The following is a 26,530-nucleotide window of genomic DNA, read 5'->3' as shown; positions in this document are numbered from 1 at the left end:
TGTTGAGGAAAATTAGATAGATTTCTTTACTAGAGGTCATCAGAGACTTCAGTGTGCTCAGAATTAGCTACATAATTTGTGGGTCCCAGTGTAAAATAAAAACACAGGGTGCCTGGTTCAAAAATTCTTAAGAATTGCAAGACAAGCATCACACCAAACACAGGACCTTTCTGAACATGAGCCCCACGCAGCCTCCCTGTGTCATGCATTCACATCTGCATGGCTCTCCAAGAGTGGGAAGGAGGCCCAGACAAAGTCACAATGTGTCCTAAGGAATTCAACCAAGAATTATAGTCCCATGGAGCACACTCACAGAGCCCTGCATCAGGTTAAATTCTCATCTTCCTGTTGTCTCTAAACTCCGATACAGGGGGACACTGGTAGTTTATGAGGAGCCCCATGGACAACAGTACACAGGAAGAGAAGACTGTTTTATATCTGTTAGGTTTTTTCAAGCTATCAGATCAGTCTAGATTTTGTATTTTGGGTTTTTTAAGTGGGGTCCACTGGTACTTTCTCCTTATTCTTTATTTTGTCCCCTCCTTTTAAATAAAGCCCAGCATCCCTGAACTACGAAAACAAATTTCCAGCAATAATAGCAGGCAATTTGCAATGAAAGATGAATATAACAAAAATAGTGCATCTCGACCAGGGATGGTGCATAATTTTGCTCTTAGAATGCCGGCTCTGTTAAAGCACTGTCAGCCCCCTGCTTCATTCTGTTTCCCCAGGTGGCCCCATGACACTGCTTGGGGCCTGGCTTCTCCGATCTCCTCTCTTGGGTTATTTACGACTGAGGAGGATGGGGGTAGGAAGTCAGGAGCCCGACGTTCCGCTTTCTGAATCACTTAAAAGTGGGCTAAGAAGGGAGGAGAGTGATTGTCCTGTTACCCTCCATGTCCCTCTAAGGCCAGCTGTCTCTGCTGCTCTGACTCACCATCATCTCTCGGCTCCCACTCTTGCGAACTTCTGGGCTCAGAGGTAGTTTGTTCACCATGCCCCTCTACCCATTCCCCCTCCTCACCTGCTTTGTGTGGACGTACTGGCTGAAGGCAGCTGCCTCCTCCTGCAGGGAGTCATCAGCCACCTCTGAGTAAGATGACTGTGGCTCTCCGCTAGCCAGCCCCTGTATCTGAGCCCACATCTCCCTGTATCCTGGACACACACTGTCACTAACAGAATGTATATAGTTATGCTTTCATTGAGGGCCACTTGCATGCCAGGGTTTCTTGAACAATTTTCACACAAGGTTCACAGCTCTGGTCCTTGAGAAGCTCAACTTGGGTGAGAGAGAGAGAGAGACTGGTTCCCATAGAGCCAGACAACAAAGTGACTGACATGCAAATCTGCCCACATCACATCCTTGCTGAAGCCTCCCAATGGACCCCTTCCATCCATTGTTCAAATCATCAGCCACTCAAAGGATCTCTTCTAGGCCCTTCAGGACCTGGCCTGTCCTATAGGCTTGCTGTTTTCTTAATGCCAGTCTCACACACTCTGCTGCACCCTGTCCATACTCCGTAGCTATTCCACATGCCCAGGCATTTGCTCAGGCTGTCCCACCTCCCAGATGCTCTTCCCCTTACTGCCCACCTGGAGGACACCCTCTCATCCCTTAAGGCTCACCTCAAGCATGAACTCCTCTAGGAAGCTTTCTGCAATCCTTACCTCCCAGCCAGGTGAGACTGGCCACCTCTTGCCACCTTTGTACTTCCCCTGGCCCAGCAGAGGTTTCCAACACAGACTTAGCCAGCATCTCCTTGTCTGGAGTCTCTCTCTCACAAGGCTGCAGGCAGCCTGAGGGCAGGGCCTGGCACACAGAAGCTACTCAGTAAATAACTGTTCAGTGAATCTCTGAATTGGTAGTGCAGACCCAAGCAGCTGAAGAGCTCTAAGGTGCTGGAGCCAGTTCCCCAGGATGGGAGCCATGGCTGTGGCCCTCTTCCTCCTCATGGCCCTGCCCTCTCAGCAGTATCCCTTTCCTCTCCCTTCCCTGCTTTGCTTTCACAATGGGAATCTCAGAGTCAATATCAATGTGTGAGAAGGCAGAGAAGAGAAAAAGGAAATTGTAATCTTAAAGGTGACAGCCCTGAAATGTTGAGTTTGAAAACTGCCTGGGGATTCAACTTCACATCTTTGGCAAAGTAAGTGCAAATACATATTCAAATTCAATGTAAATTCACTGGTGAGTTTCCTCCCTCATTACTGGTACCTAGTGAGACTGGCAGTCCTGGGGGCTGGGCCTTTCCTGCTCTTCTCAGCTCCCTCCATGGTGTTCATCCCAGAGCTGAGTTCCAGACAGTGAGAGGTCCACAAGAACAGCTCCCTGAGGAAGAGATGTACCAAGGGAAATCTTTCTGGAGACATTGCTTGGTGTGAAATCTTCTGGGGATGATCCCCATGAGAGCCAAGTTTCCTACAGGAAGAAGATGGGCCCAGTGTGAGCTCCAGGAGAAAGCAGGGATCTGGGAAAGCAGAGAGGGGGAACCCTCATCACAGTGAGGGCTCAGTGTTCATTGCAGGGAGAAGACCCTATGGGGCTCCTCTGTTCAGAGGCAAAACTCAAAAGGATGAGTTAGAGGGGAGGGAATGGAGGCAGAGAAAGTTCAGGTTTACTTAGGGTTCCTGCTGAGATCTCTGGGACCTCTCAGGGACCTGGACACCTCTGAGACTGGAAGAAGTAAACCTTCACCTTGGCCATAATCACAGGAATAGATAACATTACTCCAGGACATTACTCTTTCCTGTCCTGGAGGCCACATGTCCCAGAACCATAGGCCTTGTGTTTGGGCAGAGAGCCCAAGCTACAAGGGAGCCATCACTGCCAGCAGCCTGGCAGACATACTGTTCTTTTGTTGTTGTTGACTCAGCATAGCAAGGCCACTTAACTCAAAACAGAGTCCAGCTACTAGCAAAATGGCTCAGTCAGAAGGCGAACACATGGCTCATTTCTGTGGCCTCCACTCCAGTGGGCTGCTCAAAGCTAGCTTGTGTCAGCACCTGAGACAGCTTCTTCCTTGGGCTGGAGGAAGAGAGTGCATGAGAAGGAAGCTAATTCCAACAAGCCCTGGGACACCAGAGCCAGAGCATGAAAGCTGGACCACAGAGACCTTCCCAGATTGAGTGCAGGCAAGGAAGAAAGAAGAACCTTAAGCTCTAATAGAGTTTCTTCTTAGTGAAAGCACCACTCAGTTGGAATATCCCTCCACCCAACATTCTTACCAGTGTAGGATAACACATGGTTGCCACTTACTAGGCACCAACTAGACACAAGACATTCTGCATATATTACATTAACCATTGCCACAGTTTTACAAATTAAGCATCATGGTTATCCTCATTTCATAAATGAGGAAACCAAAGCTCAGAGTGGTTAAGGGTCCTGTCTCTGGTCACACAGCAAGGAAAGAGGCACCACAGACCTGCCCAAAGATTGTTCTTGAAGGAATGTGGGGAACCTCCCTGTCCTCCTCTCTCAGAGATAGACAGACCTGCCCCAAGTGTGGTTTTAATGTCCTGTTTAGAAAGCCATAGGAAACGAAGGTTTCCCATGTCAGTGGTGGAAGAAGGTTTCACTGCAGCTGGGCACAGTGGCCATGTCCTTAGGAGGCAATTGTGAGGACTCATTAAAGGTCAACATTCCTGGTAGGTTACACTTAGAGACATGGCCCTTTTCATGTTTATGGAGTGAAGGAAAAGGAAGAATGGCAATTAACAAATTTGATGCCTTGTCAGAATATATTATCAATTTGTCTTGGCCTTCAAGTCCCTCCACAAAACACACCTACCTCCAAGTACCTGCCTACTTTCAGTTTACCCTTCTCTTCCATGCATGGGTCCTCCCTTCACATCCCCTTCCTTGAGACTATGAAGTGATGCTCATGGTCTACAGTAGCCCAGCAAATCCAGCCCTTCTTCTGGTAACAGATACTCCACTGATGAATCACCCTCCCTATGCTCATCCTCATGGCTTGAGGAGTCTGACTCCAGTGTGGACTCCACAGCAAGCACATGGCCAAGCCTGCTTAGTCCAGGCACTGCCTTTCCTGCCCCAGGTTACTGTTTCAGGATGGACAGATAGTCAGAGTGGGCCATCAGAGCTAATAGGCTTCAGTTCACAGACTTCTGGAAACATTAGAAAAGAAAGTACATTTCCTCTGGGTGGTACAGAGGGATGCCACAAGGGCACACCTACCTGGAAGTGAAGATGGCCTGAAGGAAAGCAGAACAGAAGAGAGTCCTACTGATACTCTCTGAGTGTCTGGATCTAAATGTTCCCAAGCCACATATTCTGGGCTTTCCAGTTAATGTGAACCAGTAAAATCTCCTTGCTTGAGCCAGCTCAAGCTCTCAAGGTCAGTTCCTGACAAATGCAGGTTGATGCCCTCTCCAGGTTTTTGCTTCTGCTGCTTGTTCACTCTAAATTCAACTTTCTAGGCTATGTAAGTCCTGATATTCTGTGGCATATCTTCTAACCTCTCTCTTCTCTGACTTACTACAGCTCTGGATATGAAAAGTTTGGGAATCCTGTTCCATAGCCTGAGAGCCAGAACATACCTTCCCCACACTGACCATAGCACCCAGACCAATGCTAGTCACAGCCGGGGTGTAAAAGTAGCTTGGCAATGTGTTCTCCCAACCTCTACCGATCTCTCTCTATCTCTGTCTCTCTGCCTGTCAGCGAAAGTAGCATACGAAGGTCAGGAAATATGCCCTCCGCTTTAAGGAAATGACACTCCCTCCTAACTTGATCTTGCCTTCACAGCACATGGGTCCTCAAAAGAGGTGCTGGCAACCAGGCATGTTACATAGGGCACCTAGCTTCATCCTCTTTGCCAACAGAATAACAGTGTCTGAAGGCCCATAGAGGAAGTCTCCATTCAAACACCCAAAGCATATGTGCTGAAATAGCTTATCTTCATCTGTAATGAACCATAATTCCCCTGGGCCTTTGCCAGCTACTGGCATTGCCATTCTCTCTCTGTAGGAAGTACAAAAATAGTTGGGGAGGGGAAGAGGAAGGGAGGGAGAATGGGAGAAAATTAGAAAATGTGTATGCCTGAATATCCATCCACATTATATTCAGATTTGCCAATCCATGGCAAATTATACCAGTTTCCATTACAAAAGAATAGAATTGTATTCCATTACAATAACATACAGATGTATTCCTTTTTGCATATATTCAAGTTAAAGAAAAAAATTTAGGTAAATAACAGTACAGGTGGTGGGCTGGTCATGACAAAGAGAGGAGCCGGAACCTTAAGAATACACAAATAATTGTTATTACCTTACTGGGTGACCTGTGGTGAGTACCCTAACCTCTCTGAACCTCAGTTGCTTCATCTGTAAAGCAAGAGCAGTAAAGTGCATCTGCTCCACTTACTTCTGAACTAATACAATGACCTAGGCCCTGAGCAGATAGAGGTGTCAGGAGATGATTTCTGAGCCTTGGCTTTGGGTCAATACCAGAAAAAAATAAGTCTCTCACTGCATGGAACTCTTAGTATTAAGTCTTAGTGCCCTATTTTGGGTCTGTCCCAAAGGGCTGAAATTAATTAACTTCAGTATCTATTGCTTTTAAAACACCTTTAATCTATACCACTGTTTATGACAAGAGGACAAAGGTTCAAATGCCTACAGGGCTAGATGGTACCACAAATGAGTGAAAATGCCAGAGTAAACAATAGGGAGAAGTGAAGACTGTGGCAAATTGCAGAGTTCATGTCCATGCCCCATCAGAGGGAGAAGTGGACACTGAGCCCTAGCAGCATGTGCCATGTGGGATTAAGTCTCAATATTGATAGAAATTCCATTTTTTTAGTAGAAACCAGGAATGTTGATTTTTTATGTGACATCTCCTATATTTTTTTTTAATTTTTTTTTTAACATTTATTTATTTTTGAGACAGAGAGAGACAGAGCATGAACGGGGGAGGGTCAGAGAGAGGAAGACACAGAATCTGAAACAGGCTCCAGGCTCTGAGCTGTCAGCACAGAGCCCGACGCGGGGCTCGAACTCACGGACTGCGAGATCATGACCTGAGCCAAAGTCGGCCGCTTAACCGACTGAGCCACCCAGGCGCCCCAACATCTCCTATATTTTTAAAGCTGAAAACCAATTTTTAAAACTTGTGAAACACTTTGTGAGAACCAAAATAATGTATCTGCAAACTGGATTTCACCCACAACCCACCAAACTCTGTGTGGTAATACTGCCTTCTTCCTGCTTTGATTCCTTTTTACTTATTCTTTATTTTTATTTTTTTTAATTTGTTTATTTATTTATTTTGAAAGACAGACAGCTCATGAGCCAGGAGAGGCAGAGAGAGACAGAAAGAGATAGGAAGAGAGAGAGAAAATCCTAAGTAGGCTCCATGCTATCAGCGCACAAAGCCAGATGCGGGGCCCAAACTCATGAACCATGGGATGACCTGAGATGAAACCAAGAGTCAGATGTTTAACTGACTGAGCCACTCAGGCGCCCCTTTGATTCCTTTTTAAAAGTGGATACATAGGTCATGACAATTGTAAGCCCAAAATAGAAACAACCCAACCAGTGTCCCTGATTTGAGCAGGGAAGGATGCTTTCCAGTCCCCCTGCACTGGCACTGCAGCTAACGCACATGCGGATAGGCAGTGGCATTCACCACTTTCCAGTCCAGCAACCAAGGCTGACTGTGAGGCTCCTACCGACGTTCCTCCTCCGCCAGCTCTACTGAATCATCCAGCCCTTCCAGAAAAGGTCGTTAGAAATGAAGAGGAATACTGGAATATAACTTACATGTTGTCCTGAGGTAAAGTTGGATGTTTCTGTCAATTCTTGTTTTCCTGAATCTTACAAGTTCTGCAAATTAAGTGTAGCATACACCATTGGTGCTGCCTGCCTTGTTCTGTGGCAAGAAAGCCAGAACTGATGGACCCCAATATGTCCCTGGGGACGAAAACTATTTCTATCCAGGTAGTCTCAAAGCCCCACATCCACACACACACATTCAATGCACCTAGACACACTTCTGCCACCATCATCAAAAACTCCTTTGTGTTTGTACTGTCTACTTAAAATTTTGCTAATAAGATCAATCTTAACCGTTTTTATCACATAATAGTAAATAAGAAGTCAGGAGGAAAGTTTGGGAGGTGATGGATATGTTTATGGCATAGAATGTGATGATGGCTTCACAGATGTATATCTATCTCCAAACCCATTCAATTGTATACATTAAATATGCATGGTTTTTTGTATGTCAGTCATACTTCGAAGCGGCTTTAAAAATCCTTTCATGTGAATGGGTCCCTTTAGTTTCAAAGGTATTGAAACTAAACCTTTCTCTTTTTTCTAGGACCTAAATGGACATGTGGCCACAAGAACTACCTGTGGAGGGGAGGCAGACCCCTGTAGAACCTCTCGGGGTGAGTGTTCAGAGCAGGGTATGTTTGTTACCATGATAACAAGAGGGTTACGTGTTAAATCTGGATCTCTGCTCTTTCTAAGTGTCAGCAAGAACAAGTCATCTTGTGGAACAAAAGGAAAAACACACCCTTGACACAAATGCAGATCCCTGGGCACAGAGCTACAGAAGCTGATGGCTCTCTGGGCTGTTCAGGGCACTGGAGGTCGGGTTTTGGAGGCAACATCGCACATCTGTCTCCGTAGCACCTATGCCCTTGGCACCTGGCGGAGCCCAGCACCCCTAGTGGGCAGAGACCCACCCAACATCAGAAACATGACTGGTTCATGGAGTGATTGCTGAGAGCGCCTTGTCCAGTTTACATGTCTCTGTACAGATAATGATTTTAAGGTTGTGCTTATTTTTTTTAAGTAAGGTTATTTAAACAAAAGAAGAAATACATAAAAAAAGCTTCTATGAAGTTAAATTTCATAAGAAGAGTTATCAGCTGTTAAACGAGGCAAAATCAGGGAGTTTGCTGAGACACTGTGCTGGGGAGGGTGTGGCACCCAGGTCTCCTCACTTGCTGTGGGGACCGGGTAAAGTGAGGTGGTCTCTGCAGAGCTCCTCGTGTGCCTGGCATTTCTTCCAGACACATGATGGGACTGCACTGATCCACCCTGTGTGACTTGCTTTGACCAATAAAATATGAAGGTGTTACTTTAAAGCAAAAACTTTAAAACCAGCATGTGATTCAGCACATGTCCTATAAAATGGTCCCTCTGCCGTGGTGAACACAGCTGATCCAGATTGTGGCTGTGCTGTCTCCCTGTGCCTCAACAAAAGGACAATGCAGAACAGAGTCCCCAGGGTCCGTGATGGACATGAAGTGGCAATGAGAAATGAACCTTTGTGATTTTAAACCACGGAGATTTGAGCTGTTTATTGCCACAGTATGATCTAGCTTATCTGGACTCATAAGAAGATCTATTTGGCAACATCTATCAGAATTTAAAATATAAATGCCTTTGACTCTTCAATTTCACTTTTATGACTTTTATTCAATTTCTTTTACACAGCTTCACTTTTACACATGTGCAAAATGATATATGCACAAGGATAGTTATGGCTTTTCAAACATATTTATTTATGTTTATATAGCATACACTGGAAGCAACCTAAGAATGTGTCAATAGGATTCTTAACATGCTTTAATGTTTAATAAATCATGGAATATCCAGACTGAAGAAGCGTTGACAGCCCAAAAAGGGAATAAGCCAGATTTTTATAAACTGAGAAGAAACATTTCCCAAGATATATTGCAAAGTAGAAAAAGGGAAGCTGCAAAACAGTGTGTATAGTCTGCTGCTATTTGTGGAAAGGATGTACAAATGTCACAAACACCATACGATTTCACTTATATGTGAAATCTAAAAAATGAGCAAACAAACAAAAAAAGCAGAAACAGGCTCATAAATAACAAGAACAAACTTATGATTGCCAGAGAAGAGGGAGGTGGGGAATGGGTAAAAAGGGTGAAGGGAGGTGGGAGATACAGGCTTCCAGTTATGAAATGCATAAGTTACAAGGATAAAAGGTACAGCATAGGGAGTATAGTCGATGGTATTGTGATAGTGTTATGTGGTGACAGATGGTGCTTGTGGTGAGCATAGCATAAGGTATAAAATTGTTGAATCACTATGTTGCATACCTGAAACTAATATGACACTGTGTGTCAACTACACTTCAATAAAAAAGTTTACAAATATGTTCACAAGTATATCTATGCCTATATGCTTGTTTATGCATAGAATATCTCTGGAAGCAGAAGGCTCAGGTGGTGGGGTCTCTCTGGAAAGGGGTAATGCAGTAGTGGGCATGGGAAGAAAATCTCTACCCACAACACAGCAATATCTTGTGGCTGGATTTTGTGTTATGCCTAGGTATTACTTCCTCTTTAATTATATAAAACACTGGACACATGCTCCAAAAACTAATACAAGTGATTACCTATAGAGACAGAGGCTCAGAGGAGGTGAGTAGAGACAAGAGTAGGAGCAGGACTTCTTTATGTGTACCTTTGACAGAGTTTCACTTTATGGACCATAAGAATATATTATCTTTAAAATTTTTTAACTAAAAAAAAATTGTAAAGAAACCCACCCTTCTATGTGAAAGTGGATTCATGTAGAAATCCTTGAGAGCCCAGAGCCACTCGTGGGGGCAGTAGACAGCCCTTCTGGAAATTCTCAGGGGCATTTCTCCATCTTTTAGCTAATGTTGAGGTACACCTCTTCCATGAAGCCTGCCTCGTTTTCTCCAGACTATGAAAGGCTTCAGTGTGTGAGGCTTCCTGGCTGCTAGGCCTTGTGCTGTGGGCCCTTTTCAACTAATCTCCAATCCTCATACTTATACTGGTTGGTGAGGGGGCATTGATATAGAAGGTATTTTAGCAGAGAAACGGGAATGCAGCAGGTAGACTGAGTCCGAGGAAAAAGATCTTCAGCCCCCAGAGAGTGGTGCCTGTAGGAAGGGCCTGGGGCATGTCCAGCATATCAAGGAGAACCCGCAGGGCCAAAAATAATTCTGGTCAAAGGGGCAGAAGAAGAGGACTATGTGGAGAGGAGGGAAGAGAGCCTTTAAAGTAGGAAAGGCTTATCTCCAGGAGATAAGCAGGAGAGAGGGAATTTTTTCGAGATCTCAATGGAAATGTAATTGGAGCCTTTGAATATTTTGGAAATATAGGGACAAAGGTTTCAGTTCCTCTTTGATCTGTGCTTCTTTCAAATGAGATCCTGTCTCAGGCCCGAGCTATCTGGGTCCTCGCATTATACTGGAACTTACAGACCATCTTATGGATGAGGAATTGGAGGCTCAGAATGGTTAAGAAACTTGCCCAAGGTTACAAGCTCCTATGTAAGAGAAACATAACTGTGTCCATGCTCTGTGTGATTCCAAGCACATACACTTTTCCTCCCCATACTAAGTGTGTCTCAGTCTCTAGGTGACATTCTCAACCAGACTTCACAGCCAACCAGCACAGAATGGAGCTCCTTTTTCATTGTTGATGTATCCAACTTCTATCTTACTATGTTTCATGACTGAATGGAGAGATGGCTGAATGGAGGGAAGGAGGGACGGACAGACGGATAAATGGATTCATGAGTAGATGAAGTGACTAAGTCTCATTGTGATTTAAAAACAATGAGTGAAAAGGGCTTCAGATTATATTCTTCATCAGATATTCACTGGGCAGTAACTGTAAACGGGAGAAAATGGAGATAGACTAAATGTAATCCATTTCAGAGAGCCAGGTTTAGTAGTGCAGAAAAAGCAAGAATTGGAGGAACCATAATCCAAGTTGTTTAATAAATTTCCAGACACTTTCATGTGGAGATTCAGACACATTAGAGGTTGTTTCTACCTGAGCAGGGAAGGAAGGCAGGCAGGGATGGATTCTGGATGCAGGCAGTGATTTTTATTTGAATCTTAAAGAAACGATAGGACTGTGATCTAAGGAAAAGTCAGGGAATTGGAAGAAGGGGTGAGAATTAATTTCAGACAGAACAGCATGAGCAAACACATGGAGGTAGGGATGTTTAGGAGATATTTGGCCTTGTTGAGGTGAAGTAAGCTTTATGGGTAGGAATATTAGAAGGTAAGACTGGAAGAGACCCGTAATTAGGGGCCTGGAATTTGAGATTCAGGATTTAAGATCTTGATTACTGGGAAGGTGTCAAAGATTTCAAAGTACAGGAATTGAGGTGGCATGCACATGCAAAACAGTCTGAGACCAAAGCAGTGGGTGCAATGGTGAACATTTGGGCTCTGGAGTCCTACTCTTAGGCTGGAACAGGCTCCCACCCATTCCAGATGTGTGACCATTAGCAAGGTATTTTGATCTTTTTGAGCTTCCATCTCTTCATCTCTAATGTGGGAATAATAATAATGCCCATCTCATAGGGTCATGAGGATTCAATGAAATGAAGTATATAAAATGTTTAGCTCACCCAGGCATATAGTAAATATTAAATAAATGTAAGCAATTCATTATTATCATCACCAGCACCACAAGCACCATCAGCAACAGCACCACTGCTGACACAATCACTTCCACCACCAGCACCACCACCACCTCCATCGTTAGCACTATCACCACCAGCAGCAACAGCAACATCACTGCCACCGCTATCTTACAAAAATCATCATCAACATCACCACACCATTTCCATTGTCACTGTTATCATCGTCAACACTGTCACTTCACTCTAAGCATAAAGGTTTGCATGGGCCACTGACCTGCTTAGGAACACAGCCATTTATTCCAAACACATTTGCTGAGCATTACTATGCTGAATGTCTTCCATTCACTCCTCAGGCTCACTCTCCACCTTTTTCTTCTTGCTCTGGCAAAGCCAACCTACTGGGACAACAGTAACAGGTTGCCTTGCCCCCTGTCCTCTGGCTGGGTTCCATTGAATGTGCAGTCCCTGAAGGAGTGTAGAAGGAGAAAGAAAGGCCAGCTGTTGTTCTTTAGCTCTCTCCCTGCTTGTAATTGTAGCCTGATTGCATCTGTGGATGTGTCTCAGCTCCTTCCAGGTGACTCTCCACACCATCCTCCCTGCCTTATTTCCGGATATGGTGAGCTTCCCATATGCACGCTCCTGCACTATTCCTTGTGGCTTCTAAATCTATACCCTGTAGACAGTTTTGTAAACAGTCCTTATCACAATCTCTTCAGGTTGCTCTGATTTGAGTGTTCCATCTGTGTTCTGTAGGGCCCTGACTGATAGAACATTTGTGTTTTAATCCCAGTGGTGGACTCAAGGCTACAAAGATAAGAAAGAAACAGATCCCACCTCATCCTCTTCAAGCTTTCCAAATCTCGTGGGGGAAACAGAAATGCAACAAAAAACTACAACACAAGTTCCCAAATACCAAACTAGAAATAGGTACTCAGAGTTTCAGCAACACAGAAGGAACAGTGGGGGTGAGTTTGAGTGAGAGTCATGAGGACAGGTTTCTCAGAGGAAATGACATTCAGAGTCTTGGAGAGTGAATACAAATTCTCTGGGAGGAAAAAGTGGGAAACCACATCATTTTTACGTGCATGAGAGTACCAAAGTTTGCACAGAAAATGTAAGTTGCTCAGAGCCTGGGATCCACATTGAAGATAAGAGTTGCAGGGAATAAGACTAAAGCAATTTAGGGATTTACCAGTATCAAGTTGCTCACTTATTTTATTTTGCTAATCCAAGGCATTTTTTAAAGTTGCCATCTACTATCACTCACCACCAGAATATAATCTTGGAATAAAAGAAAGTCCTTTGCATCAGATAAATTTGACTTTATATGTGTAAACACTACCTGTCCTTATTTTTCTTATTTTGCAGTGGTCAACAAACCGATCCTTGGGCTGACATTTGGAAACTACTGATCTAATCTGATCCTCTTATTCTACCCATCAACAAGCCATGCCCTTTAAAAAATAAATAAAATTTTAAAACATGATCAATTCTCTTAAATGTTTATTTCCGGTCATGTAACTGCTCCCCACAACCACACCCCTGACCAGGCCCAGATCCTGTCAGGTACTTGGGCTCAGCCAATACTTGATCTTAACAGTATGGAAAAAAATCACAAAAGTTCCCAGATTATTTTCTCTGTAAATCATTTGATAATATTTTCTGCTTCTAATGATTGTTATGACAAGCAGCAAATTGCTAATTGCAACCATCTAAGAATAGACATATTTTCAGGATTAATGACCAAAAAGAGTCAGATTTAAGTAATAATACCAGTTGGCAACCATTCATGCATTTATATTTAATTTGCATTTGTCTTTAGGAAAGGGAGAAGAGGCAAAGGACTGTTGAGGTGGAGAAGGTCTGAGTAAATAAGTCTCTCTCTCTCTCTGTCTCTCTCTCTCTCATTTGTTATGTTAGATGTGATGTGAGTCCTTTCTTGGTCTACCTAAATAATACAAGAGGGTACAGGGACCAAGGCTGAATCAAGTCACCATTGTGAAGTTATATATTTCATGGCAGGTAGGTGCTAAAGTCATCACAGAAGGTGAAAATTGCTCTAAAAATGAATTTTGGAAACTTCCAACAGATGTTGTAATAGATTCTGTTCTTTGGTAAAGCAACAGAATTGTTGGTTTGTGTTTAAGTCACTTTATATAGAAAATACAAAGATTCAAATGCAATGGTCACTCTGTGCGCAGTGAGGAACTCCTGCTGTGAGAGGTGCATACAAAACCACATTGATGGGAAGGATAGAGAGTTTGGTTCTATCCATGCTTGCCCTGGGGCCTGCCCATGCCAAGGGGTGGTGGGGGGTGGGGAGTGTTGCAGGCAGAATTGCTTACCTTGTTTATGCTTCTGTCCTTCTCCATCTCTCCCCCTTTTCCAAGTGTGAGTTAAGTGCACATCTGCAGCAACACCATTTGTCTATCCAATGCCAAAGAAAAGGGGATTTTCTCTCCTCTTCCCTGACAGCATCTCCTCCAGAGAGAGTTGCTTCGACAAGGAAGCAAAGTAATTTGGGGCCAGAAAAAAACCCCATCTTCTTGCTCTCCCAAGACCAGGCCTCAACCAAGAGTGGCCTCAGGTCAGGAGAAGTCCAGCTTTTGGGCCTGCAGGACAGTACACTGCCATACCAGATGAAGCCCAGACATTGAACTCAAGACATAAACTTTAAATCAGCTATTTTAAATATTTGCAAGTAAAAAAAATTATGTCTAAACAATTAAAGGAAAACATGAGAATGATGGCTCACCAAATATTGAATATCAGTAAAGAGATATAAATCATAAAATAATGAGCCAAATACAAATTTTAAAAGTAACTGAAATGTAAAACAGCAGAGTTGGGCAGAGAGAAGAAATAACTAGCAAACTTGAAAATAGATCAATTAAGATTATCCAGTGTGAGGAATGGAGAATAAAACATATAGAATAATTAAAATAGCTCCAGAGACCTGTGGAGCACCATCAAGAGTGCCAATAAGTGCATAATGGAGTCCCAGAAGAAAAAGAGAAAACACGGGACAAAATAAATATTTGAAGACATCATGATCAAAAACTTCCCAAATTTAATGAAGAACATTAATCCCAGAAGCTCAAAAAATTCAAGTATGATACATTCAAATAGATCCACACAATGTAATAAAACTGTTGAAAGACAAAGGCAAAAAGAAAATCTCCACAGCAGAAATAGACACACAAAGGATTCTCATGACACACAAAGGATTCTTAATAAGATTAACAGCTGATTTCTCATATGAAACCATGGAGGTCACAAGGCAGAGGGATGACATATTCAGAGTTCTAAAAGAAAGACAGCCAACGAAGAATTATATATTTAGAAAACTTATTCTTCAATATGAAGGAGAAATTAAGGCATTCCCCAAAAAACTGTATGCCAACAAATCAGATAGCCTAGATGAAATGGAAAAATTTCTAGTAAGGCACAAGTTACTAAAACTGACTTGAAAAGAAATAAAAAAACTTAGGTAGACCTCTGAGAAGCAAAGAAATTAAATTAACACCAATTTAATTAACACCACTTCTTCAAAAACTCTTCTAAAAACAAAAGAGGAGGAAACACTTTCTAATATATTCTCTGAGCCCAGTAACACTCTGATACCAAAACCAGACAAATATATCACAAGGAAACTACAGAAAAAAATATTCCTCACAAATAGAGATACAAAATTCTCTATAAAATACCAGTGAATAAAATCCAATAGCACATAGATTGTGAGGTAAATTGTGGAATAGAGATTTCTATCACTCATGTCTCTCCCCCATAAACATCAATTTGAGCAACTATATGTGCACAAACATACCTTCACAAGAGCCAAAGATTGTGGGTGAGGGATTCTAGGACTTGAGAAAAGCACATAAATAAGAAAAGGCACATTATGGAGTGTAGGAAGGATAGATTTTCAGATAGACATATACAGAACATTCAACTGAATGGCAGCAGAATACCCATTCTTCTCAAATGCACAAGGAATATTACTCAGGACAGATCATATGTTAAGTCCAAAAATAAGTCCTGAAAATGTAAGAACAATGAAACTTGTACCAAGTACTTTTTCAACCAAAATGGTAAGAAACTAGAATCAATAACATAAGGAAAACCTGAAAATTCATAAACGTGTGGAAATTAAATAACACACTTCTTAATAATTAATAGGTCAAAGAGGAAAGCAAAAGGGAAATCAAAAATATCTTGAAATAAATGAAAATGAAAACACAAAATACCGAAATCTATGGGATGCAGAAAAAGCAGTTCTAGGAGGAAAGCTTATAGCAATAAATGCCTACATTAAGAAAGAAGAAAGATCACAAATAAATACCCTAAGTTTATACCTCAATGAACTAGAACAAAAAGAATAAGCTAGGCCCAAAGTTTTTAGAAGGAGGAAAATAGCAAAGATCAGAACAGAAATAAATGATATAGAGACAAGAAAAACAATAGAAAATATCAATGAAATAAGAGCTGACTTTTTGAAAAGATAAACAAAATTGAAACCTTAAACTACACTAAGAAAAAAAAGGCAAGAAGCAAATAAAATCAGAAATGTAAAAAGAAACATTACAACTGACACAACAGAAATACAAAAGATCATCAGACACTACTATGCAAACAAATTGAATAACCTAGAAGAAATAGATAAATTATTAGAAACATACAACCTTCCAAGACTGAATCATAAGTAGAATATCTGAACAGATCAATAATAAGTAAGGAGATTGGAATTAGTAATCAAAACTTCCCAACACAAAAAGATCAGGATAAGATAGTTTCACTGGTGAATTCTACCAAATATTTAAAGAAAAATTAACAACAATCCTTCTCAAACTCTTCCAAAAATTGAAGAAAGGAGAACACTCCCAACTCATTTTAGGAGGCCTGCGTTACCCTGATACAAAAATAATATAAGGACATTTCAAGAAAAAAATTTACAGGCTAATATATTTAATGAATAATTGCATCCTAGATTCAAAAATTCTCAACAGAATTATAGCATAGTAAATTGAATAGCATTTTAAAAGAATCACACGCCATGATCAAGTGGGATTTATCACTGGATATAAGGATGGGTCAACATATACAAACCAATACATGTGATACACCACATTAACAAAATGAATAATAAAAATCATATGATCGTCTCAATACATGCATGAAAAGCATTTGACAAAATTCAACATCCTGTCATAATAAAAATTCTTTAAAAATTAGGTATGTAAGGAAAGTACCTGAGCATAATAAAGGCCATATATGAAAAATCCACAGCTAATGTCCTACTCAGTGGTAAAAGGATGAAAGCTTCCCACTAAGATCAGGAATAAGACAGAGTGTCCACTCACGCCACTCCTATTCAATATAGAGTTGGAAATCCTAGTCAGAGAAAATAGGGAAAAATATATATATATATACGTATGGTGTCCAAATCAGAAAGAAATACAGTTGTTTTTATTTGCAGATGACAAGATCTTGTATACAGAAAACCTTAAAGATTCCATTAAAAAAAAAACCTGTTAGAGCTAATCAACAAATTCAGTAAAGTTGTAGGATACAAAATCAACATGAAAAATTAAGTTACATTTCTATACACTAACAATGAACCATCTGAAAAGGAAAAAAAAGAAATAAAACTCATTTACAACAACAACAAAAATAATACAATACTTAGGAATAAATTTAACCAAGGCGAAAGAGATGTACAGTGAAAATTGCAAGACATTGATAAAAGAAATTGAAGAAGACATAAATAAATAGAAAGATATCCTGTGTTCTGGAACTGGAAGAATTTACAGTTAAAATGTCCATACTACCCAAAGCCATCTATAGATTCAGTGCAATCTCTACCAAAATTCCAATGGCATTATTTCACAGAAAAAGAATAAACAATCCTAAAATTTTTATGCTACCACAAAAGAGCCCAAATAGCTAAGACAATCATGAGAAAGAAGAAAAAAAATGGGAGGCATCACAATTCCTGATTTCAAACTATATTTCAGAGCTAAGGGAGTCAAGACAGTATAGTAGTGTCACAAAAACAGACACATAGACCAATGGACCAGAATTGTGAGCCCCAAAATAAACCCTTGCATTACAGTCAACTAATATTTGACAAAGGAACAAAGAATATTCAACGGGGAAAAGATAGTCTCTTCAAAAAAATGTTATCAGGAAAAGTGGATATTCACATACAAAAGAATAAAATTGGAATAAAATTTTAATTCACACACAAAAATTCAGTTGCAATGAATTAAAGATTTAAATATAAGGCCTTAAACCATAAAACCCTTGGGAAAAAAACAGGAAAAAATCTCTTTGACCTTGGTAATGCTGTTTTTGGACATGCCACCAAAAACACTAGAAACAAATAAAAACATTAACAAGTTGGAGCACATCAAACTAAAAAGCTTTCTGCACACAGAAGAAACAATCAACAAAATGTAAAGGCAAGCTATGAAACAGAAAAGATAATTGCAAACCATATATCTTATCACGTGTTAATATGCCAAATATATGTAGAGCTCATACAACTCAAGAGGGTAAAACAAATAATCAAATTCAAATAGGTGGAGAGGCTGAACAATTTTTTTTTTCCAAAGAAGATATCTAAATGGCCATCAGGTACACAAAAAGATGCTTACTATCACTAATAATCATGGAACAGCCAATGAAAACCACGAGGAGAAAACCTCACACATCACACTATTATTATTATTATTATTAACCTCACACCATGACTATTATTACAAAGGCAAGAGATAACATGTGTTGGTGAATATGGGGAGAAAAGGAAATCCCTGGGCACTGTTGTTAGGACTGTAGATTGGTGAAGCCCTTACAGAAAATACAATGAAGTTCCCTTAAAAAATTAAAAATAGAACTAACATATTATTCAGTAATACCCCTTCTGGGTATATATGTAAAAACCAAAATCACTATCTCAAAGAAAGATCTGTACTTCATGTTCACTGCAGCATTATTCACAATAGCCCAGGTGTCCAATGATTGATGAATAAAGAATTGTGAGCTATATATACAATGAAATATTATTCAACCATAAAATAGAAAAAAAAAGCTTGCCACTTGCAACAACATGGCTCGTCCTTGAGGTCATTATCCAAGTGAAATAAGTCAGACAAAGACAAATAGTGTATGATCTCACTTATATGTGGAATCTAAAAAAGCTGAACTCAAAGAAACAGAGTGGAATGGTGGTTGCCAGGTACTGGAGGGAGGTGAAGGAAATGGGGAGATGTTGGTCAAAGGGTACAAATTCAAGTTTTAAAATGAATATTTTCTGAGTATCTAAAGTACAGCATGGTGACTCTAGTTAACAGTACTGTATAATGTACTTAAAAATTGCTAAGAGCCCTTGCCTCTCTCTCTCAACACACACACTACACACACACACACACACACACACACACACAGAGGTAATTATGTGAGGTGATGGATATGTTAACCAACCTTATTGTGGTAATCATTTCACAGTATATATGTGTATCAAAGCATCATAGCATATACTTTAAACTTATATATGTTATATGTCAATAATATCTCAATATTATTGAGGAATCCATTAGCACACAAAAAGGATTACATACCACAAACAAGTGGGATTTTTCTCAGGATTTTAAGTTTGGTTCAATATAGGAAATCTATCAATGTAACATAACATATTAATAGAATAAAGGGGAAAACTGCATGATCATCTCAACAGAGACAGAAAAAGCACTTGACAAAACTCAATACCCTTCATGTCAAGAAATACTCAACAAATACTTACAGAAGAAAACTTCTTAAGCCTGACAAAGGGCATCAGTGAAAACCTTTTCAACATTGTGCTGGAGGCTCTAGTCAGGGCAAGTAGGCAAGAAAATTAGTTGAAAGATATTAGATGGAAGGGAAGAATTAAGACCATATTTATAGGTGACATGACCTTATATATAAAATCCTAAGGAATACACCTCCCCACACACATTAGAATTAATAAGTGAATTCAGCAATGTTGCAGTATACAAGATGAATATACAAAAATCAGTTGTATGTCTATACTCTTACAATAAACAATCCAAAATGAAATTAGGAAAATAATTTGATTTATAAGAGCATAAGAAAGAATCAAATGCTTAGAAAAATATTAATGAAAAAAAGAAGACTTGTAGACTGAAAATTATAAAACATTGGTGAGAGGAATTAAATAAGTTCTAAGTAAATGGAGAGACATCCTGTATTCAGGAATCAGAATACTTACTGTTAAAACTGAAAAACTCCCTCAAATTAATCTACAGAGTCAGTGCAATCTCTATTAAAATTCTAGTTTCATTTTTCCCCTTTTCTCCCCAGAAATTGGCAAGTTGTCCTAAAATTCATATGGTAAGACAGGGTACCCAGAATAGTGAAAAAATCTTGAAAATGAACAAAATTGGAGTACAGTAGCCCTCCCATGTATGCAGTTTTGTTTTCTGTGATTTTAGTTACCATGGTCAACCACCGTCCAGAAGCAAATGATCCCTCTTCTGATATATCCTGCCAGAAGGTCAATAATAGCCTGATACTACATCACAGTGCCCACATCATTCCCCTCACTTCTTCTCATCACATAGGCATTTTATCATCTCACATCATCATAAAGAGTGAATACAGTACAATAAGATATCCTGAGAGAGAGAGACCACATTCACATAACTTTTATAACTGTATTTTGTTATAATTGTTCCATTGTTCTATTATTAGTTATTGTTAGCCTTTTATTATGCTTAATTTATAAGTTAAAGCTTATCATAGATATGTATGTATAGGAAAAAACATAGCATATATAGGGTCCATGATTTTAGGCATCTACTGAGGGTCTTGAATTGTATCATCTATAGATAAGGAAGGATTCTGTACTCACACTTCCCAATTTCAAACTTTACTGCAAATCTACATTAATCAGGATAATGTGGTACTGGAATAAAAACAAAAACAAAAACAGATAAAAAGAATTGAGAGTCTAGGAATAAACCCACACATCTCCGTTAATTGATTTCCAACAAGGGTACCAAAACAATTCAAAGAATTATCAAAAAAATAGTCTTTTCAAAAACAATGCTTAAACAGACATCAAAATGTAGAAGAATGAATTTTAACTCTAACTTATACCACACACAATAATTAATTCACACCTATCAGTAACAGCTAAAACTATGAAGTTCTTAGAGGAAACTTCTTAGAGGAAACAAAAAGTTCCAAACCTTTACTACATTGGATCTGGCAGTAGTTCCTTATATATGATACCTAAGACACAAGCAATCAAAGAAAAAGTGGGTAAATCAGACTTCATAGAATTTAAGAACTTTTTGCATCAAAGGAGGATGCTGTGTAGAAAGTAAAAAGACAATACAGGACGGGAGAAAATGTTTGCAAATCATGTATCTGATCCGGATTTATCCCGAATATATAAAGAACTCTTACAGCTCAACAATAAAAAGACAAATAACCCAATTTAAAAATGCTCAAAGGACTTAAATAGGCATTTCACCAAAGATATGTAGATGATCAATAAATACGTGAAAAGATGTTCAGCATCATTAGTCACCAGGAAGACACAAATCAAAACCAAAATGAGATACCACTTTACATCTACTAATATGGCAATACATCAATAAATAAATGCATAAACATGGGCAATAGTGATTGTCAGAAAGGATGTGGAGAAATTGGAATCCTCATATATTACTAATGGCAACATAAATGGTATAATCACTTAGGAAAACTTTGGCAATTCTTCCAAATGTTAAACATTGAATTGTCATGAGTCAGCAATTCCACTCATGGTATTTACCCAAATACTGTTCACACAAAAACTTGTACATGAATGTTCACATAAGTTATTATTCAAAAAGTGGAACTACCCAAATGTGCATCAACTAATGAATGGATAAATACAATGTGGTATATCCATACAATGGAATACTATTCAACCATATAAAGCAATGAAGTATTGATACTCTACAACATGGAGAAACTTTGAAAACATTATGCTAAGTAAAAGAAAGAAGACACAAAAAGATAAATATTGTATCGTTCCACTTATCCAGAATAGACAAATCCATAGAGACAGAAAGTATATTAGTGGTTGCCAAGGACTGGGGGTAGAAGGGAATGAGAATTGTTTGCTAATGGGTAAGACATTTCTTTGGGGTGTGATGAAATTGTTCTAGAATTAAGTAGTGGTGATGGTTACACAACCTTGCACTACTTTAGATGTTGAATGAATATATGAATGGAAGGAAGGAAGGAAAGGTGGGAGGGAGGGAGAAAGGGAAGGATAGAGGGGAAAAGGAAGGAAGGAAGGAAGGAAGGAAGGAAGGGAGGAAGGAAGGAAGAAAGGAAGGGAGGGAGGAAGCAGAGGAAGGAGGTAAGGAAGGTATAAAGGAAGGAGGGAGGGAAAAAGGCAGCAGGAAGGGAGAGAGGAAGAAAGGGAGGAAGGAAGGGAGGGAGGGAGGAAGGAAGGAAGGAAGGAAGGAAGGAAGGAAGGGAGAGAGGAAGGAAGAAAGGGAGAGAGGGAAGAAGGGAAGAAGGAAGAAAGGAAGGGAGGAAGCAGAGGTAGGAGGGAAAGAACGTATGAAGGAATGGGAGGGAGAAAGGCAGGCAGGAAGGGAAGAGGAAGGGTTGGTGAGTGAGAGGCTGTGTTCTCCTGGGTGAGAGGAGGACAAAGACAATACATCTTGTGCTTAGGCATTAAATTGGATTTAAAATCAGCCAGCACACTAGCACACAGGGGGAACTCATTGCATGTCTGTTGAAGGAATGACTTAATGAGCAAGTTTCTCTAACTTGTGTCTTTCACTTTCCTTGATTAATGCCACCTTCCCCTTCCCTGCAACCTGAGAGGACCTATAATGGAAAGCTGAGTATTCACAGGGGCTCATAGGACAAGCTCTGTAGGGAGAATTCTACTTTCCCCTGGTAAGAAGGTGGAGCAAAGCCCTTAAGCCTTCTGAGTCCTTGTGCAGATGTACTGTGTCAGGGTAACAAACATTTCAGGCTAGTGTGTGTAGAGACCAGTGACTAGGAAACAATAGTTCTGGTTCTTGAAATGTACACTAACAGCTCAAATAGCTAAATTGGGTACTCTGTGGAAACAAACTCCTTCCATTGTTTCTGGTTTTATTTTACCTTGCCCTATAAGAGCAAGAAATGTGTTTATTTTGTTCACAGAAGCTTGTCCACTGTCTTTGACCCTTATAAAACCAAAATGTTGATGCTGATGAGGAACATTTTGATTTATAGGCTTGCTTATACCAGGGAGTCACACTCAAATAGCCACAGGGCCCAGTTCTGGGGTGATTAGTAGGGTGTGCTGGAGACTGTAGTAAACCAGACACCTCATGTGACCTGATTCCACTATGATGGTCATATAAGAATCCAGGCCTAGGACTACAGGGTTGTCATGTCAGACTCTCTCTCTCTCTCTCTCTCTCTCTCTCTCTCTCTCTCCACACACATGCACACACACACACACACACACACACACACACTTCTCTCTCTCTTTCCCCTTCCTTTCTCTATCTCTCTTTCCACTCTCCCCCTTTCTCTGTCATTAAGATAAGCTGAATGTCTAAATTTTCTATGCAAAATATAGCAATTTTTAAACACTGGTAAATGATCCAATTTGCTTTTTAAGCATCATTATTGAGATACAACTTAAATTCCATATCACTCATATATTTAAAATGTACAAGACAGAGCTGTGAAACCATGACAATCTAATCACTATCCCAAAAGGAAATCTGGCAGCCATTAGCAGTCCCCTTCATTCCTGTTCCTCCCCATACCAGTCCTAGACCATCAATAATCCATTTTCTGTCTCTGTAGATCTGTCTACTGTGGACATTTCACACAAGTGGGATCATGCAATTCACAGGTTTTGGTGACTGGCTTCTAGAACTCAGCACAGTATTTTCAAGGTACATTTATGTTGAAGCACATGGCTATGCTTCACTCCTTCTTTGCTTTTGTTCTTGTTGACTCATCCTCCCTTGTGTGGCTATAGCACACTTCATTTACCCATTACCTGTTGGACATTGAACAACACATGCCATGAGCTGGGCTCAGCCTGTGGCCATTTATCACCTCTGCCCTGGACTGTTACAGCAGCCTCCTGACTGCTCTCTGCCTCCTGTTTCATCCTCCTACCCATTGCTGACAGGTGACATGGATGCCACCAGCCAGGCAGTCCAAGTTCAAAACTTTGAGACAATTTTTCTAAAACAAGTCTCTTAGCATGCATGCTACTCCTCAATCCCACCCCAATGCTGAAACTGCCCTTCTCCCTTGGCTTCAGAATGGAGTCCCAGCCCATGAGTCCAGCACACAATCTCCTTCAAGACTTGGTCCCATCACTCCCCACAGCGCCCTCTGGTCACAAACCCTGCACTCCAATCCACCACATCACCTTCCCCTTTTCAACTGCTGAGCATCCCATCCTTCCATTCCTGACCATACTGTGCCATGTGGTGAAGCAATTCCTCCCATTGCCTCCTATTGGATCATTCTCTTCTACTGAACAGTGAACTCCTTCTGCCCAAGGGTTGTTCCTTCTTCATTAGTGTCTCCATCCTCAGGGGTTGAGACACAGTAATAAATGTCTTATCATGTAATAGGCTCAGGCTGCTCCTCCCTCTGACAGGCCCTTTCCTGCTTGTGTGGGGACTAACTTTAGAATCCCCCTCTATTTACTGCTTTGAAATGAAGCTTTTTTAAAAGAATGTATCTGAGCCATGCATCCAAATGTCAGATTTCAAAACACGTTGTGAGCTAAAGAGCCCAAGTCATAAACTTCAAAGCTAGAGCTTATAATGGGAATTCTGACTGACAGCCCCTTAATTGCAGCCTTTAAATATACACAGTCACTCATGGAGCTCAGCTTTTAAAGAAGGACTCCTGCTTAACAGGTTGAAAACATTAACAGTGGGGTAGAATTCCTTAAGCTGCATGGAGCCACAGATCAGAGAGAATGCAAGAGAAACTCTAAAGACCTTCTAGCATGAATTTTACCCTTTGCAGAGGCTATCAAAACCAAAATAGGTGGGACAGCTTGGACAAATACAAACAAATATTGTTTGTACTCCAAACTGACACATACAGTTTATTTGTTGGTATTTGGAGTGGTTTCAAAGGAAGAGTAGCAGAGAAATTATAGGTTTATACCCAAGGGCAGTGTACATAGGCTGGTGAGTGGGTGGTGACTCAAACTAGAGCGGCCAGAAACAGAGAAGGCCATGGATCCCAGACTCCAATGACCCATGGGAGGCACCATTGCCTCACATGTGTCAATCCCGTGTCAAAGTTGGCCATTCCTCTTTCTGCCTCGAGCATCAGGATGCACTGTCTTAGCTGGTGGCATGAATACAGGCTGTTCTCCTTCACCAAATCCTCAGACAACAGTACTGTAACTGGTTTGGCAGCTGGTACGCCACATTGAGATCTGAGACCTTGTCACTTTGTTCCCAGGCTGTGCTCAGCCAACAAGCATGTCAGGTTGGTGCTTTTGACACCACAGCACCAGTTTGGATGGAAAGAGTCATCCTGAGTGGTAGTTTGGTGATGAATTGAGCGGGGAATTGAGGATAAAACCACCAAAATGACCATATCAGAGTGGATTCAAGTCCTGCTGTTGCCAGTTAATACCTACATGGTTTTAACCTTGGGCTAGAGTTACCAAGTAAAACACAGGACACCTGGCTAAATTTGAGTTTCAGATACAAAATAAGTAAGTTTATAGGACATGCTTATACTAAAATGTTATCTAAATTATGTATTATTTTGTTTATCTAAAATTCAAATTTATCTGAGTGTCCCATATTTTGTCTCATCTGGCAAATGGCTCCTTGTCACTGAGTCTTGTTTTCCCATTTGCTTCCACGTGGTAGCAATGCGTGTCTCAAATGGTGATTAAGATTATAGCATAAAGTGAGATTATGTCAGGCCGGTACAGGATTCTTATTCTGTTGACTGTCAGGGATTATGATCATGACAAATTGATGTCCTAATGACTTTTCTCTTTCCTCACCACCTTTATCTGCATTTCAGTTATTTCTAAATGTTAAACTTCTCATAAAGGCCAATGTAAGTTTTCCTCATGATGAAACACTTCCTTTCCCACCATAGGAAGCACAAGAACCTCAAGTGACGTGTCAAAAAGGAAGGTAGGTTTTAAAGGTGGCTGAGTGCCTCCTCAGTGTAAAGATGATGTGATAATGCTGGTCTCACCCACATTGCAGTCCTTTGTGTGGCTGCCAAAAGTGCCTTTTATTTCTCTTTCTGGGCCAGAAGGTGTGACTACAGCATGCCTTGTGTGGCTCAGATCAAAACGCCCTGCTTTTGTAACGGATGGGGAGGGAAATATTGCCAACTTAAGAGATCCACTCAGAAGTAGAAATATGGGGGTGCCTTGGTGGCTTGGTCTATTAAACATCTAACTCTTGAGTTTGGCTCAGATCCTGATCTCAAGTTTTGGGGGATCAAGCCCTGAATCAAGCTGTGTGCTGACAGAGCAGAACCTACTTAGGATTCTCTCTCTGCCCCTCCCCACTCATGCTCTCTCTCTCTCTCTCTCAAAATAAATAAATTAATTTTAAAAAAGAAGTAGAAATATGCACCCAGGTCCTTCCAGTCACCTGCACACTTTGACCAGAGGGTTCCACTCACCACACTAGGAAATAAACATTCCAGAACTGCTCCGGCTGCATTTGTATGCCATTCTGCTGTATCCACCATAACGTCTCACTGCATATGCGCATCCATAATCTTTTATTATGTCATAATGCATTTTAGTATGTGGATGGTTACTATCTTTTAGAGGCTCCCATTTAGATTTATGAAGCAAAAGAGAAAAGTTTTTTTTTAATGTAATCTAATTAATCTGAGTGCATTTGTATGCCTATTAAAATTCACCTGTCCGGGATTTTTCATTTATCATTATTACGATGGAACAGCCATATTGAGAAAGGGGCTGCCTCCTCATTGAATACGAAATGATGATTTATTATCCAGAGTGCTTTTAGTTATGGGCTAGACCTAATGGACAGTTCTGTATGGTGAATCCTCCATG

General features: G+C 40.5%; 1 long non-coding RNA gene across 1 annotated transcript; it reads left to right on the top strand.

The window, feature by feature from the left end:
* Positions 1-6,597: 6,597 nt before the first annotated feature.
* Positions 6,598-12,901, top strand: LOC121011413 (uncharacterized). Its single transcript, XR_005781613.1, has 3 exons — positions 6,598-6,796; positions 7,343-7,412; positions 12,784-12,901. It is a non-coding gene; the product is annotated as an uncharacterized LOC121011413 (long non-coding RNA).
* The last annotated feature ends 13,629 nt before the right edge of the window (positions 12,902-26,530 follow it).

The sequence above is a fragment of the Herpailurus yagouaroundi genome, unplaced genomic scaffold (genome assembly GCF_014898765.1).
Source record: "Herpailurus yagouaroundi ecotype Mexico unplaced genomic scaffold, PumYag 194, whole genome shotgun sequence".
NCBI classification, from domain to species: domain Eukaryota; kingdom Metazoa; phylum Chordata; class Mammalia; order Carnivora; family Felidae; genus Herpailurus; species Herpailurus yagouaroundi.
This window is presented reverse-complemented; position numbering and strand designations above follow the sequence as displayed.